At 37.7% G+C, this 15,957-nt stretch overlaps 1 protein-coding gene across 2 annotated transcripts in view; it reads left to right on the forward strand.

Annotated features, from left to right (window-relative positions):
• The window catches only part of TTBK2 (tau tubulin kinase 2), a 123,417-nt gene that overhangs the window by 41,903 nt on the left and 65,557 nt on the right, over positions 1-15,957 (forward strand). Inside the window, exon 2 of one of the 2 annotated variants that reach the window (XM_018054384.1) lies at positions 4,798-4,909. The exons of the other annotated variant lie outside the window; for it this stretch is intronic. The gene's annotated coding sequence lies outside the window, so the exon portion shown is untranslated. The remainder of the gene's footprint in view (positions 1-4,797; positions 4,910-15,957) is intronic. 2 annotated transcript variants of the gene reach the window in all.

Genomic DNA, 15,957 nt, shown 5'->3' on the forward strand with positions numbered 1-15,957 from the left:
TTAAAACTAGAAATTTGCTCAGCCTTTCTATCCCATTTTAGCTCTTCATGCTGTAAATGATCAATATCATCTTATCTCTTGTGCCTTTTCAAAGCACTAAATTAAGTAAAACTGAGGTTTTTCTCTTTATATATTACCTTGGATGAGAAAGTAGTTAATTTAAAGCCTCTTTAAATGTTTAAACATTTTTCTCCTCTAGATCCTCTAAAAGCAAGTAAAGATCCTATTGATATCAAGTAAAGTAAATACCACTGTTATAACCAAGTAATTTTTTTTCTCAGTTGAACTAGGAATTTTTCTTGCCCCATATAAATGCAGGGAAAAACTGTTTTTTCTTACAGCCCAAAAAGAGATTGTGATTTTTGTTTTGACTTGTAGGAACTTTTTTTTAAACCCTGGAATATTGGTCCTGGATTTTATTTTTGCTTTGGAGACTGCAGAGCACAAGCTGGAAGTTGAGATGAAAGGTTACTACTACAGAAGATCAGCTCTGCCTCGTCTGCCTTCCCTGCTTGAAGTCTGTAGCTACTGCTGTAAAATGTGACTCCTTTCTTCCCCCAGTATAAGAATATAAGAAATATGTGATTTCTGGATTAGACCCCCTGCTCTGTTCAGTATAGAATGTCTGTGAAAGTTATTCCAAATTTGCTTGCCCTACTGAGTTTCTGTTCCATCAGTTCAGTTCAGTTCAATTGCTCAGTCGTGTCTGCCTCTTTGCAACACCATGAACCGTAGCATGCCAGGCCTCCCTGTCCATCATCAACTCCTGGAGTCCACCCAAACCCATGTCCGTTGAGTTGGTGATGCCATCCAACGATCTCATCCTCTGTCGTCCCCTTCACCTCCTGCCCTCAATCTTTCCCAACATCAGGGTCTTTTCCAGTGAGTCAGCGCTTTGCATGAAGTGGCAAAAGTATTGGAGTTTCAGCTTCAACATCAGTCCTTCCAGTGAACACCCAGGACTGATCTCCTAGGGATGGACTGGTTGGATCTCCTTGCAGTCCAAGGGACTCTCAAGAGTCTTCTCCAACACCATAGTTCAAACACATCAATTCTTCGGCACTAAGCTTTCTTTATAGTCCAACTGTCACATCCATACATGACTACTGGAAAAACCATAGCCTTGACTAGACGGACCTTTGTTGGCAAAGTAACGTCTCTGCTTTTGAATACGCTGTCTAGGTTGGTCATAACTTTCCTTCCAAGTGTAAGTGTCTTTTAATTTCATGGCTGCTGTCACCATCTACAGTGATTTTGGAGCCCAGAAAAATAAAGTCAGCCACTGTTTCCCCGTCTATTTGCCATGAAGTGGTGTGACCAGATGCCATGATCTTAGTTTTCTGAATGTTGAGCTTTAAGCCAATTTTTTCACTCACCTGTTTCACTTTCGTCAAGAGGCTCTTCAGTCCTTATTCACTTTCTGCCAGAAGGGTGGTGTCATCTGCTTATCTGTGGTTATTGAGATTTCTCCCGGCAATCTTGATGCCAGCTTGTGCTTCATCCAGCCCAGTGTTTTTCATGATGTACTCTGCATATAAGTTAAATAAGCAGGGTGACAATGTACAGCTTTGACATACTCCTTTTCCTCTTTGGAACCAGTCTATTGTTCCGTGTCCAGTTCTAACTGTTGCTTCCTGACCTGCATACAGATTTCTCAAGAGGCAGGTCAGGTGATATGGTATTCCCATCTCTTTCAGAATTTTCCACAGTTTCTTGTGATCCACACAGTCAAAGGCTTTGGCATAGTCAATAAAGCAGAAATAAATGTTTTTTTTGAACTCTCTTGCTTTTTCTATGATCCAGTGGATGTTGGCAATTTGATCTCTGGTTCCTCTGCCTTTTCTAAAACCAGCTTGAACATCTGGAAGTTCACGGTTCATGTAATGCTGCAGCCTGGCTTGGAGAATTTTGAGCATTCCTTTACTAGCGTGTGAGATGAGTGCAATTGTGTGGTAGTTTGAGCATTCTTTGGCATTGCCTTTCTTTGGGATTGGAATGAAAACTGACCTTTTTCAGTCCTGTGGCCACTGCCAAGTTTTCCAAATTTGCTGACATATTGAGTGCAGCACTTTGACAGCATCATCTTTTAGGATTTGAAATAGCTCAACTGGAATTCCATCCCTTCCATTAGTTTTGCTCGTAGTGATGCTTCCTAAGGCCCACTTGACTTCCATTCCAGGATGTCTAGCTCTAAGTGGGTGATCACACCATCGTGATTATCTGGGTTGTGAAGATCTTTTTTGTACAGTTCTTGTGCGTATTCTTGCCACCTCTTCTTAATATCTTCTGCTTCTGTAGGTCCCTACTATTTCTGTCCTTTATTGAGCCCATCTTTGCCTAAAATATTCCCTTGGTATTTCTAGTTTTCTTGACAAGATCTCTAGTCTTTCCCATTCTGTTGTTTTCCTCTATTTCTTTGCATTGATGGCTGAGGAAGGCTTTCTTATCTCTCCTTGCTGTTCTTTGGAACTCTGCAGTCAAATTGGCTTTTTGCTTCCCTTCTTCTGTGCCATCAGATATGGGTATGTTAGAAGATCTCAAATAACTTCTTTTGTGAGAGAGTATAGTAGTCAGACTCTGGGACCTAAAGATTAGAGATAACAAGTTACCCCTCATTACATCTTTTAATCTCTTAAAAACCTTTCATCTGCCATTTTGTTCATTTTATCTAGTAATTTTTTCCCCTTAAAGTAACTTTTGTTTGCCCTAGTTAAGGTTTATCTTTCCTATCCAGGGGTGTTAGGAGGTCATTGAGAACTTCAACTATTCAACCTGTCCATTTAAGTATATCCCAACTTGGAAGATTTAGCTTCATCTGGCATTTTAAGGATTTGTTTATTCATTTACTCTATTCGGGTTTAAGAAATAGAGTAGGTCTAGATTATTTAAAGGAGCAGAGATTAATTTCCTTGAAAGATAATATAATATATAGAAATATACATCTTTATATGTGCTTTATATGCACAAAGAAAGTCTGCAGTTGTATAGAACTCAAGAAGCCATTGAGCCATTGGGAATGGCTATGTTTGTGTATTGGAATTAGAGGGACCAGGAAAGGAGAGACTCTTCCCTTTATACCCTTCAGTGCTTAAGAAATTGAGAAAAATATGCAAACGTTTCTTTTTATAGCAAAAGTATAATTAAATGATAATAAAAAATATCTTTAAAATCCATTCTTTATCTTTTTTCAAATTTCTAAATGCTTGAAAATACCTGGTAAATTTGTGCAGTACAGTGTAGTGTAATTAAAATCAGCTGTTTTCTGTTGTAACCCTTCTTTATAAATGATTAATAACATTATTTGTAAGAAGATCTGTAACTGTGTTTGAGTGCTTACTATATGCTAGGAACAGTGCTACTGAATGCTAGGCTCATACATATCTTACTTTAATGTCTTATATCTATATCATATCTAACTTTTGCATATGTTCTCCTTCTATTTTTTTTTTACAACCCTTTTTAAAAGTGTAAATGATCATGGTAAAAGAATTTAAAATCAAACAGAAGAATACTGCAAAAAGTAAAAGTCTTTTTCCCTTAGCCCTTTCACTCTCCTCTCTAACCACTATTACTGGTTTCTTGTTTTTTTTTCCAGAAACATTCAATACATATTTAATCTATCCATTTGTCTACATACATGAATATATACATATATATTATATAGAATCATAATAAGATACAAATTAATATCATCATATGATTTGGCTTCCCTGGTGGCTCAGAGGTTAAAGCATCTGCCTGCAATGCGGGAGACCTGGGTTTGATCCCTGGGTCGGGAAGATCCCCTGGAGAAGGAAATGGCAACCCACTCCAGTATTCTTGCCTGGAGAATCCCATGGACGGAGGAGCCTGGTGGGCTACAGTCCACAGGGTCGCAGAGTCGGACACGACTGAGCGACTTCACTTTCACTTTCAATCATACGATTTAAGGATATATATGATATATAATTTATATATATAATCATTTGATTATATATGACATGTATCGTAACATTGTATGTGTGCGTGCATGTCTGTATGTGCATGTGTGTGTATAAAATCTCCCTCCCTACCCATAACCCCCAACCACATGTGGAATCATACTGTATATACTGTTCTCCAACTTGATGAGACCCCCCCCTTAGAGTCAGATAATAAGATTCATTTTCTATGCACTTTTATGTTCCTCAGAGGAGTAATCCTTCAAGAAAATCATGTCACTCCCTAGCCATTGCTAAAACACTTAAGGGCCTTCCTTTACTTTCTTTATACCCACTTTAACATGGCATACAAAACCTTGAATTGATATCTGCCTGCTTTTCTATACTGTTTTCTTGAAACTGTTGGGCTTACACTTAGTGTTGGTCATCCTGAACTATTTTTCAATTTCTTTAACACTTTATAGCTTCTCAAGTGCACTTGGCTTCCTCTGAGTCATACTTTCAATAAATCTTTTTTTTTCCTTCTTTTAAAAATTTTATAACAGTCCTAGTAATCACAAAAATCCACAGGTAAAATAAGATTTAAAGAAGTAAAGCAAAGTATAATTAAGAACTTTACTTTTTTCCTGATAATTGAATAGCCAAAAGTATATATGCTTAAAATAATGTGATCCTGTTAAGTTGCTTGTTCCCTTTTCCTCAGTAAGATTATTACAGGATTTATTTATTTTAAAATTATAATTTCTTATGATCAAATTTAACAAGTAGTTGAGTCAATCAGTTCTACAAAGTTTGTTATGAGAAGCAGTAGTCCAGGTTCTGGTTCCAGATAAGATGGAGTAAGCACACTTCACCCTGTCTTTCCCACTGAATGCAGCTGTAAGACCTGGACAGAATGCTTGGAGTGGCTATTTGAGGACTCTGAAAAATAAATAGTAGGAGGCAGATTGGGGAAGAAGACCAGAATTCAAAGTACTACTGAACCGTCGGTGAGTTTACCATTTTTTTTCTTCCAGTATGCCCCAGCCTGAACTTAATGTATCCTGAAACTTGGACGTGAGCATTATTAACATGGACAGAAAAAGCACCAGGAGAATCCCATTAGTTTTGACCCAAGGAAGAGGAAAGACGTCTCCTAATACTCAGAATGTGGCAATCCCACATTCTTCTCTTTTTTCTTTTTTTCCCCCCTTTTTCTTCATTCTCTTGCACCCCAGGCCTCCAGCAACCCTGGGCAGTGGCATCAGTGGGGCAGGCAGGAGCCTGAATCTCAGAAGGATAGGAACCTGCCTCTCAGATTGGAGGAGCTGTGGTCTCAAGAGAGTGGGGCAAGTCCCACTGCTTTCGTTTCCCTTTGCTCTTCTGTTGCTTGGCCCTGATGTGGGCATGGTTATGGGAAGTATATGGAAGAATGGGGCTAATGAAGCCCCAGCTTTCTGCAGGAAGGCTGAAAAAGGGAAGCCCCAGGAATCCAGAGAATTGCAGGTGAATGAGAAGCTTGGGAAAGTGACCACTTAAAATTGCTCACAGACTCCTGAGCTGACTTCCAAGCTGTGCGTGCTTGAGTGTGATCCTGAACAGCACATGGAGGACCAAATTATGGGATAGACCACTCCCAAGCCCCAAACTGGACACTGCGTGGGACAGTTATGGAACACACTCAGTATGACTTCAAAGGCTTTGCACACTAAACTGATATTGGAAATGCAGGCTACAGAAGGATGGTCAGAACTTGAAGTGTGAACCCAGCTGGGTCAATTACTGGCTAAAATACAAACACCAGCACTCTTGGTGGGACTTAAATAGGAGCCAGATTCTCATAAGATTATATTCAAAATGTCCAGAATACAATCTTGGATTACTCAGCTTAAAAAGAACCTGTGAAATCTGCACTCACTTGGGAAAAGGCAGAAAAGAGATACCAGTGCCAGGATCACAGATGTTAAAATTATCTCAAAAAAACTTAAAATCAGATATTATGACCATATTCTAGGAATGAGTGGGAAGATAGTCTCAGCAAAGAAATAGAAGATGTAAAGAAGAACTAAATGGAAATTTTAGAACTGAGAAATATAATAATGGAAATGAAAAGCTCACTGAACTGGCTGAATAGCAGAGAGGACATGACATAATAAGTCAGTGAAGTTAAATAAATAGAAATGATCCAATGTGAAGAACAGAGAAAAAAATAAATAAGCACCTCAGAAATCTTGAAACTCTTATAAGGTCTGACATTTGTGTTGTCAGAGACCCAGAATGTGCAGATAATGGTTCTGGTATGGCAAAAATATTTGAAGAAATAATGACATACTGATTAGAAAGGAGGAAATAAAACTCTCTATTTATGCAGATAGCATGATTATATATTTATAAAATCCCAAGGAATCCAGAAAAAATTAACTGGAATACATGAGTTTAATAAATGGTTGAAGGTCAGCTCACACACAATCAATCATATTTCTGTGTACTAGCAATAAATAATTTAAAATGGAATATTTAAAAATCCATTTATAGTAGCTCTCCCAAAATGAAATACTTAGGTATCAATATAGCAAAATATGTATGAGAGCTTTATGGTGAAAATGTAAAATCCTTATTTTTAAAACTTCTTTAGTTTTTATTTATTTTAAAAATTTATTTATTTTTAATTGAGGATAATTGCTTTATAATATTGTGTTGGTTTCTGCCAAACATCAACATGAATCAGCTATAGGTATACATATGTCCCCTCCTAATTTATTTTTTAAAAAGAAAATTTAAATAAATAGAAAGACATGTTGTATTCATGAATTGGAGAATTCACTATACTTAAGACATCAATTTTCCTCAAGTTGATTTATAGATTTGAAGCAATAACAATAACAACACTGGTTGTCATGATAAAGAAACCGATTTTAGAATTTTTATAGAAAGGCAGAGGACCTAGAATATCTAAAACAATTTAAAAAAAGAAAAATGTTGGAAAAATCAAGCTACATGATTTTAAAATTTAGTACAAAGTTACCGCAGTCAAGACTGTGGTGAAGGAATAGACATACAGATCACCAAACTAGAATAGATTCCAGCAGTAGACTCATATAAATGTGGCCAATAATGTTTAACAAAGTTGCAAAGTGGAAAAATAATAGTACTTTTGATAAATGGTGTTAGAACAGTGGGACATCCAAATACCAAAACAGTGAACCTTGACCTAAACTACACACATTATACATAAATGAACTTGAAAAGCACCACACATCCAAATGTGAAATATAAACCTATACAGTTTTTAGAAGCGAACACAGAAAATCTTTGTGAGCTGGCTATAGGCAAGAAGTTCTTTCACATGACACCAAAATCATGATTGAAAAGAAGAAGCTGATGAATTGGACTGAATCAAATTAAGTAATTTGCTTGTGAAGAGACACTACTAAGAGAATGAAAAGACAGATTATAGACCAGGAGAAAATACTTGCAAATCACGTATCTGCAAAGGACTTATATTCTGAATATTTAAAAACTTCAAAACTCAACAATAAGAAAATAATCCAATTAAAAATCCAATAGGCTTTGGGAGAGGATATAGAGTGGAAAATCAGCTCAGCAAAAGATGCTTAGAATCATTAGCCATTTTGTTTTTCTTCAGTTGCAAAGTCACGTCTGACTCTTTGTGACCCCATGGACTGCAGCATGCCAGGCTTCCCTGTCCTTCACTATCTCCCTGAGTTTGCTCAAACTCATGTCCATTGAGTTGGTTATGCTATTTAAACATCTCATCCTCTGCCACCCTTTTCTCCTTTTGCCTTCAGTCTTTCCCAGCATCAGGATCTTTTCCCATGAGTGGGCTCTTCTCATGAGGTGACCAAAGTATTAGAGCTTCATCATCAATCCTTCCAGTGAATGTTCAGGGTTGATTTCCTTTAGGATTAACTGGTTTGATCTCCTTGCTGTCCAAGGAACTCTTAAGATCTTCTCCAGCACCACAGTTCAAAAGCATGAAGTCTTTGATGCTCAGCCTTCTTTATGGTCCAACTCTCACATCCATACATGACTACTGGAAAAACCATAGCTTTGACTATATAGACCTTAATTGGCAAAGTGATGTCTCTGCTTTTTAATATGTTGTCAAGGTTTGTCATAGCTTTCCTTCCAAGGAGCAAGCGTCTTTTGCTGATAGCTCAGTTGGTAAAGAATCTGCCTGCAATGCAGGAGACCCTTTTTCAGTTCCTGGGTCAGGAAGATCTGCTGGAGAAGGGATAGGCTAGCAACTCTGGTATTCTTGGGCTTCCCTGTGGCTCAACTGGTAAAGAATCTGCCTGTAATGCAGGAGACCTGGGTTCAATCCCTGGGTTGGGAAGATCCCCTGGAGAAGGGAAAAGCTACCCACTCCAGTATTCTGGCCTAGAGAATTCCATGGACCACTCCACGGGACGGCAAACAGTTGGACACGACTGAGCGACTTTCACTTTCACACTTTATTTCCAAGGAGCAAGTATCTTGTAGTCACTGTCTGCAGGGATTTTGGAGCCCCCAAAAATGAAATCTGTCTCTGCTTCCACTTCTTCCCCATCTATTTGCCATTAAGTGATGGGACTTGATGCCATGATCTTAGTTTTCTGAATGTTGAGTTTTAAGCCAGCTTTTTCACTCTCCTCTTTAACCCTTAAGAGGCTCTTTAATTCCTGTTCACTTTCTGTAGTTAGAATGGTATCATCTGCATAATTGAGGTTGTTGATATTTCTCCCAGCAGTCTTGATTCCAGCTTGTGATTCATCCAGCCCAGCATTTTGCATGATGTACTCTGCATATAAGTTAAATAAACAGGTTGACAATATACAGTTTTGTCCTATTCCTTTCCAGTTTTGAAGCAGTCTGTTCCATGTTCGGTTCTAACTGTTGCTTCTTGGCCTGTATACCGCTTTCTCAGGAGACAGGTATGGTGGTCTGGTATTCCCATCTTTTTAAGAATTTTCCACAATTTGTTGTGATCCACACAGTAAAAGACTTTCAAGTAGTCAATGAAGTAGATGTTTTTCTGGAATTCCCTTCCTTTCTCTATGATCCAGCGATTGTTGGCAATTTGATCTCTGGTTCTTCTGCCTTTTCTAAGCCCAGCTTGTACATCTGAAAGTTCTCGGTTCACATACTTTTGAAGCCTAGCTTGAAGGATTTTAAGCATAGTCTCTTACTAGCCTGAGAAATGAGTGCAATTATCCATTAATTTGAACATTCTTTGGCACTACCCTTCTTTGGGATTGGAATGAAAACTGACCTTTTCCTATCCTGTGGCCACTGTTGAGTTTTTCATATTTGCTGACATATTGAGTGCAGCACTTTTTAACAGCATCATCTTTTAAGATTTGAAATAGCTCAGCTGGAATTCTATCACCTCCACTAGCTTGTAGTAATGCTTCCTAAGGCCCGCTTGACTTCACACTCCAGGATGTCTAACTCTAGGTGAGTGACCACATCATCATGGTTATCCAAGTCATTAAGACCTTTTTTGTATAGTTCTTCTGTGTATTCTTGGCATGTCTTCTTAATCTCTTCTGCCTCTGTTAGGTCCTTACCATTTCTGTCCTTTATCATGTCCATCCTTGCATGAAATGTTCCCTTGATAACTCTAGTTTTCTTGAAGAGATCTATTGTCTTTCCCATTCTATTGTTTTCCTCTATTTCTTCACACTGTTCAGAAGTCCCTCTTATTTCTCCTTGCTCTTCTCTGGAACTCTGCATTCAATTGTATATCTTCCTTGCTTTTTGCTTCTCTTCTTTCTTTCCTCAGCTATTTGCAAAGTCTCCTCTGATAGCCCACTTTGCCTTCTTGAATTTCTTTTTCTTTGAGATGGTTTTGGTCACTGCCTCCTGTATAGTGTTATGAACCTCTGTCCATAGTTCTTCAGATACTTTGTCTAACAGATCTGATCCCTTGAATCTATTTATCACCTCCACTGTATAATCATAAGGGATTTGATTCAGGTCATACTGAATGGCTTATTGGTTTTCCTACTTTCTTCAATTTAAGCCTGGATTTTGCAATAAGGAGTTCATGATCTAAGCCACAGTCAGCTCCAGGTCTTGTTTTTGCTGACTCTGTAGAGCTGCTCCATTTTCGGCTGCAAAGAATAGAATCAATCTGATTTGGATATTGACCATCTGTGACGTCCATGTGTAGAATCATCTCTTGTGCCGTTGGAAAAGATTGTTTGCTATGACCAATGTGTTCTCTTGACAAAACCATTTTTGCCCTGCATCATTTTGTCCTCCAAGGCCAACTGCTGCATTTCAGACTCTTTGTTGGCTATGAGGCCTACTCCATTTCTTCTAAGGGATTCTTACCCACAGTAGATGTAATGGTTATCTGAATTAAATTCACCCATTCTCGTCCATCTTAGTTCACTGATTCCCAAGATGTCGATGTTCATTCTTGCCATCTCCTGCTTGACTACATCCAGTTTTCCCTGATTCATGGACCTAACATTAAAGCTTCCTATGCAGTGTTGCTCTTTACAGCATTGGACTTTAGTTTCACCACTAGACATGTCCGCAACTGAGTGTCATTTCTGCTTTGGCCCAGCTGCTTCATTCTTTTTGAAGCTGTTAGTAATTGCTCTCTGCTCTTCTCCAGTAGCATATCAGACACCTTCCAAGCTGAGTGGCCCATCTTCTGGTGTCATATCTTTTTGCAGTTTCATACTGTTCATGGGGTTCTCGTGGCAAGAATACTGGAGTGAGTTGCTCTTTCCTTCTCCTAGGCATCTTTCCAACCCAGGGGTTGAACCCACATATCCTGCACTGGCAGGTGGATTCTTGACCACTGAGCCACCTGGGGTAGTGGTCTCCTAATTCTTTATCTTTTCTCTCCTTTTTAAAACATATGTTTGTTTATATATTTTTCTTTTACTTTAGTACATTTAAAAAATAGGATGAGGAAATCATGCTCATTTTTTTTTCCATTAGAATCATAAAAGCCTGCTAGTTTTAAGTTGGCCATTGTGGTAGGATAGTCTTGTTTAAATGATGAAATTCCCTGTGATGACTATCTGGACTGAAGAGTCTAGAAACTTCTTTTGCCTTTGGCTCCTGATGAGCTACCGAGAACCTAAGGGTTATTAGATGGGCATCCTCATGAACGCTGGTAGGAGCTTTATTCCTTAGACTTCTTGTCTCAGTTATTTTCCTGTGGGACCTGGCTTAGAAGACACCCTCCTGTCTTTTTATATCACTGTCAAGTTAACTCAGCCAAGCTTCATGCTCCGTGATGCATTCTCATCTAATTTCTTGCTTTCTCTGTAATGCTTATTCTTTGTTTTTATAAGCTATAATTTGATGTTGTACTGCCCATATTGGTCTTACATTTATTGCTTTCAATAAGATTGTAAATTCTTTGAGGATAGGACCTATACCATGTATTTTTCTATCTCCCATTGGTGTGAATATTTCATGAGTTATTATTAGGGTCGATTTGGTTTGTTTTTGGTGAGGAGTGGGTAAATATGAGGAGTAAATGATAGATGGATAAGGAAGGTAATTTTGTTGTGCTCTTAGGAGTCTAATTGTCCAGCGTTGCAGAATCCCCTTATTTGCTAATTTGTAAGTGACCTGGAATTTGTTCTGTGAATTCCAGAGCATCCCCATTTAGTGGGTTAGGGATACTTTTAGCTCGGCTTTTCACTTTATTACTAAATGGCTTTTTTATTTAAAAAGAAAAATGATTGATGCCCCTTTTGATAGATTTACTTTCCTGTAGTAGCAAGTCATTTAAAATTACTTACTTTTTGCATGATATTAATATTTAACACTAGGATTCACAGGGAGCCCAGCCTGGTACTCTGTGATGACCTTGAGGGCTGGGATGGGGGGAAGGAAGGGACACTCAAAAGCGAGATGATATATGTATAATTATAACTGATTTGTGTTGTTGTACAGTAGAAACCAACACAGCATTGTAAAGCAATTTTTCTCCAATTAAAAAATTTAAAAAAAAATTTTATTGAGAAGTAGGGAGAAAAGTACAATCTGATGTAGTGAAGTGGATGCCATCTACCCTTTAAGATTTCAGATTATTTTTATTGTTAATCCACTGCACCATTTGTGATCTGTTCAGTTTTTAAATTTCTAAAATACGTTAGGACTCCAAAGAAATCTAGTAACTAAAAAAAAAAAAAATTAACATTAAGGTGTAGACCACCACACCACCACCTGCTGAAGTTTTAAGCTCTTGAATTGAAACCAAAAGTAGTAGATGATCATCTGAAATCGTAAGAACAAAAATATTCTTTAGGTTATGTGCATTTCATTAAGCATATAGCATATCTCTTCCTTTAAGAACAAAAAGTATATAGTTAAGTTACTACTTCCCTTAGATAAATAGAAATCCTTTCTATATCACAGTTAAAATTTGTGTTTAACTAGTGAGGTCCTACCTTGCCTATAATATCTTTAGATATTACCTGTCTAAATTAAGACATTAATTATGGTCTTTTTTGGCTGGAGATATCACTGATTGTTTCTCTTTTGCACAGAGCTTGGTGACAGACCACAAGCATTCCCTGTAGGGTTAGAGTAGTCAAGAGCGAGAAGATTAAGAGAAAGCCTTAGTGGTGATGTTTTCAGTGGCTAGTAAAGATCTGGCTTCTATGTTCAGACTTCCTTTTGTGTTTTAGCAGAGGAGACACATAAGCAGAAAGTTAAAATTGGTTTGTTAATGTATTTCCATCCTGTATTTTCTTGTGGTCAACAACCTATGGTTCCTAGTGATCAGTGCTGACTTGCTGACTTCTCTTCTTCCTCTAGTTCCATCTGTGCACCAGACTCTACTCTATGTGTTTAACTCTAGGGCACTCTTATTTTAATTTTCTTGTTTGTTTTTTTCCCCCTCAGTGCCTGGCTAGGTGACTGACTTTCTAAATATCTGAAAATCTGATCCTGAGTTATTAATTTGCTGATATTACCTCCTATAGGGATATTTAGATTTTAAGAGTTGCATTTAATTTGAGGAGATGAGGTTGAGAGAAATAATGTGAACAAAAAATAAGGTAGAACATTTGTGAGGGAGAATAAAAAAAGAAACAAACTTCATCAGAGTGTATAATGTATGTTAAACTGAAGGAAATGAGGTTTGGTAAGTAACATAGAATGAATCTTGAAATCCAGGCTCACCATTTTAATCTGATCTCTTCAGGCATTATTGTTTATGGTTTCTTGAGTAGGCAGATGATAAAAACAGTTATTTTAGGGAGATTATCTAATGGCTAGTGTGTGGGCAGTGACATTAGAGGACATGCTTGGCCTGGTCCACTGAATTACAGTCAGATATGACAGAATAGATGGTATCAGAGAGAGGCACATGCTAGGTGAGCCTGGTCAGTAGAGCCAAGATTTGAGTTTATATATATCTCCTTCCAAAATTAGTGGTCAAAATTACTAAGCTTTAGTGATAGTAATAGGGAGCATATATTGAGTATTTATTCTGTACCAGGCAGTATATTAAGTATTAGAAATACCTTATTTAGCTGATTCCACTTGTGCAATAACTCTTTGACATAAGTGCTGTTGTTACTCTTCATGTGGCTTGTAGAGATTAAATAACTACCTGGCAGGTGAAAAAGTTAATATTTAATCAAGCAGTCTTGAGCACATGCAGTTTTCTTCCATGCCAAGCTGAAAGATTCAGAGGTAATATATGATGTAGTTATATTTTAGTGGTTTCCTTTGCTGTGCAGAAACATTTTGATTTAATGTAATCCCACTTGTTTATTTTTGCATTTGCCATCTTTGCCCTTGTTGTCAAAAAAGTCATCTCCAAGGCTGATGTCAAGCAACTTACCCCTTGTGATCTGTTCTATGAGTTTTGTGGTTTCAAGTCTTACGGTCAAGTATTTAATCCATTTTGATGGATTGTTGATTTTTGGTAGTTGATTTTTGTATATGGTATAAGATTGAGTCTGCTTTTCATTCCTTTGCATATGACTGTCCATCTGACACTCTTTTTCCCTGCAGTTTTCTCTTCCATATTGTGAACTTTATCCTCATGTTGGTTTCTTTCACAGTTGAGAGACGATTGCCCATAGCAACTGGAAGGGGCCTATATTCAAATATAATATCTCTTCTTGTAATTATATGAAGGTATTGAGTTTTGCTCTGATTATAACATCCCGGAAATAATTATACTTATTAGAGTAATATCATGCATTGATTGTCTTCAGTCTTGAATATCTAGTTTTCTTTCCATCATCAAGTGAAGTGAAAGTGCAAGTTGCTCAGTCATGTCCGACTCTTTGTGACCCCGTGGACTACACAGTGCATGGAATTCTCCAGGCTAGAATACCGAAATGGGAGCCGTTCCCTTCTCCAGAGGATCTTCCCAACCCAGGGATTGAACCTAGGTCTCCCACGTCGCAGGTGGATTCTTTACCAGCTGAACTTGATCTCAATTTCTAGATTATTCTGTTTGGCTTAGAGCAATTAATGTCCCACCTTGCCTGAGTAAATCAAATCCATTGAGACAGAGGAAGATCATTTCCAAAGGGAAATTTGGGTGCTGTTAGCAGGGAGGAATGAACACTGAATAGTTAATCAAGAAAATGCTTTATAAATATATTATCTCATTTAACTTTTTTCAGTAGCTCTGTTGAGGAAACCAAGATTTGATCAAAGTCCCATAATTATTAAGTGGCAGAGTTGAAATTTGACTTAATGCTTTTTTTCTTTCCAGCAGTAATGTGTCTCCTTCAAAGAAAAATAATAGGTTGTCCTGCATAATATATGGCATTAATGACCCTACCTTCTGAGATTCAAAACTGGTTCTACCAATTGCTTAGTTAAAACTTCATCATCACAAGATACCTAAAGTTATAAGGTACATCTTGAATAGTACTTAGAAAGAAATTTATAGCAGTGAACACTTACATCATGAAACCAGAAAGATTTTCAATAAACAGCCTAACCTTCTACCTATGACACTAGAAAAAGAAGAACAAATTAAACCTTAAGCAAGCAGAAGGAAGGAAATAAGAAAGATTACAGTGGAATTTAATAAAAGAGAGACTAGAAAAACAATGGGGGAGATTCCACAAAGTCAGAAATTAGTTCTTTTATTTAAAAAATGAACAAATTGACAAGCCTTTGCTAGACAGACAAAGGGAGGAAAAAAAGCAAAAACACTGAAATTACTAAAATCAGGAGTGGAAGAGGGGGCATTTCTACAGACCTTACAGGAATTTTAAAAGAATTATAATAAGGGAATACTATGGACTACATGACAACAAATTATTTACATGAAATGGACAAATCCCTAGAAAAACCTGCACTGTTGAAACTGACTCATGAAGAAATGGAAAATCTGAACAGATTTCCTTCTTAGCCTTCTCCACTAGTTCCTTCTTCTTTCCCTGACGTGCTGGTGTCCCTCTCTCAAACTGTCCATCTTCTCTGGGCAGTCAACTCCTGCCTCACTGACAACACATAGGTCTATTACTTTGCGTAGATGTGTGTCTGTGCTCAGTTGTGTCCGACTCTTTGCGACCCTATGGACTGCAGCCCACCTGGTGCCTCTGTCCATGGGATTCTCCAGGCAAGAATACTGGAGTGGGTAGCCATTTCTTTCTCCAGGGAACCTTCCCAACCCAGAGATCAAACCTGTGTCTGCTTGCATTGGCAGGCAGATTCTTTACCACTGAGCCACTGGGAGGCCTTACATGGCTGACCTCTGTTAAACTCTACCCCTAAATTTCTAACACAACTTCCATGTTCTATAGATAAATCAGTGCAAAATCCCCAACCAGAAATCATTATCCTCTCTCATACTTTTGTCTTGGTTTATATTAATACAGTTTACTTTGTCCACTTAACTTAAAAGGCTTCATTCACTTTCTTCTCTTGTATAATCTGTCTGTTCTGTTTCTTAAAGCTTAATTGGAAATCCTTCCTCTTTAAATTCTCACTCTCAGTGCTTTAATTTGAACCTACCTTATCTTTTACCTCATCTGTTGTGTTAACCTCCTAATTGATCTCTCTGCCTTCAGCTCTTCCATAAATCAGCATCTAATGATGAATA

The sequence above is a fragment of the Capra hircus genome, chromosome 10 (assembly GCF_001704415.2).
Source record: "Capra hircus breed San Clemente chromosome 10, ASM170441v1, whole genome shotgun sequence".
NCBI lineage: Eukaryota > Metazoa > Chordata > Mammalia > Artiodactyla > Bovidae > Capra > Capra hircus.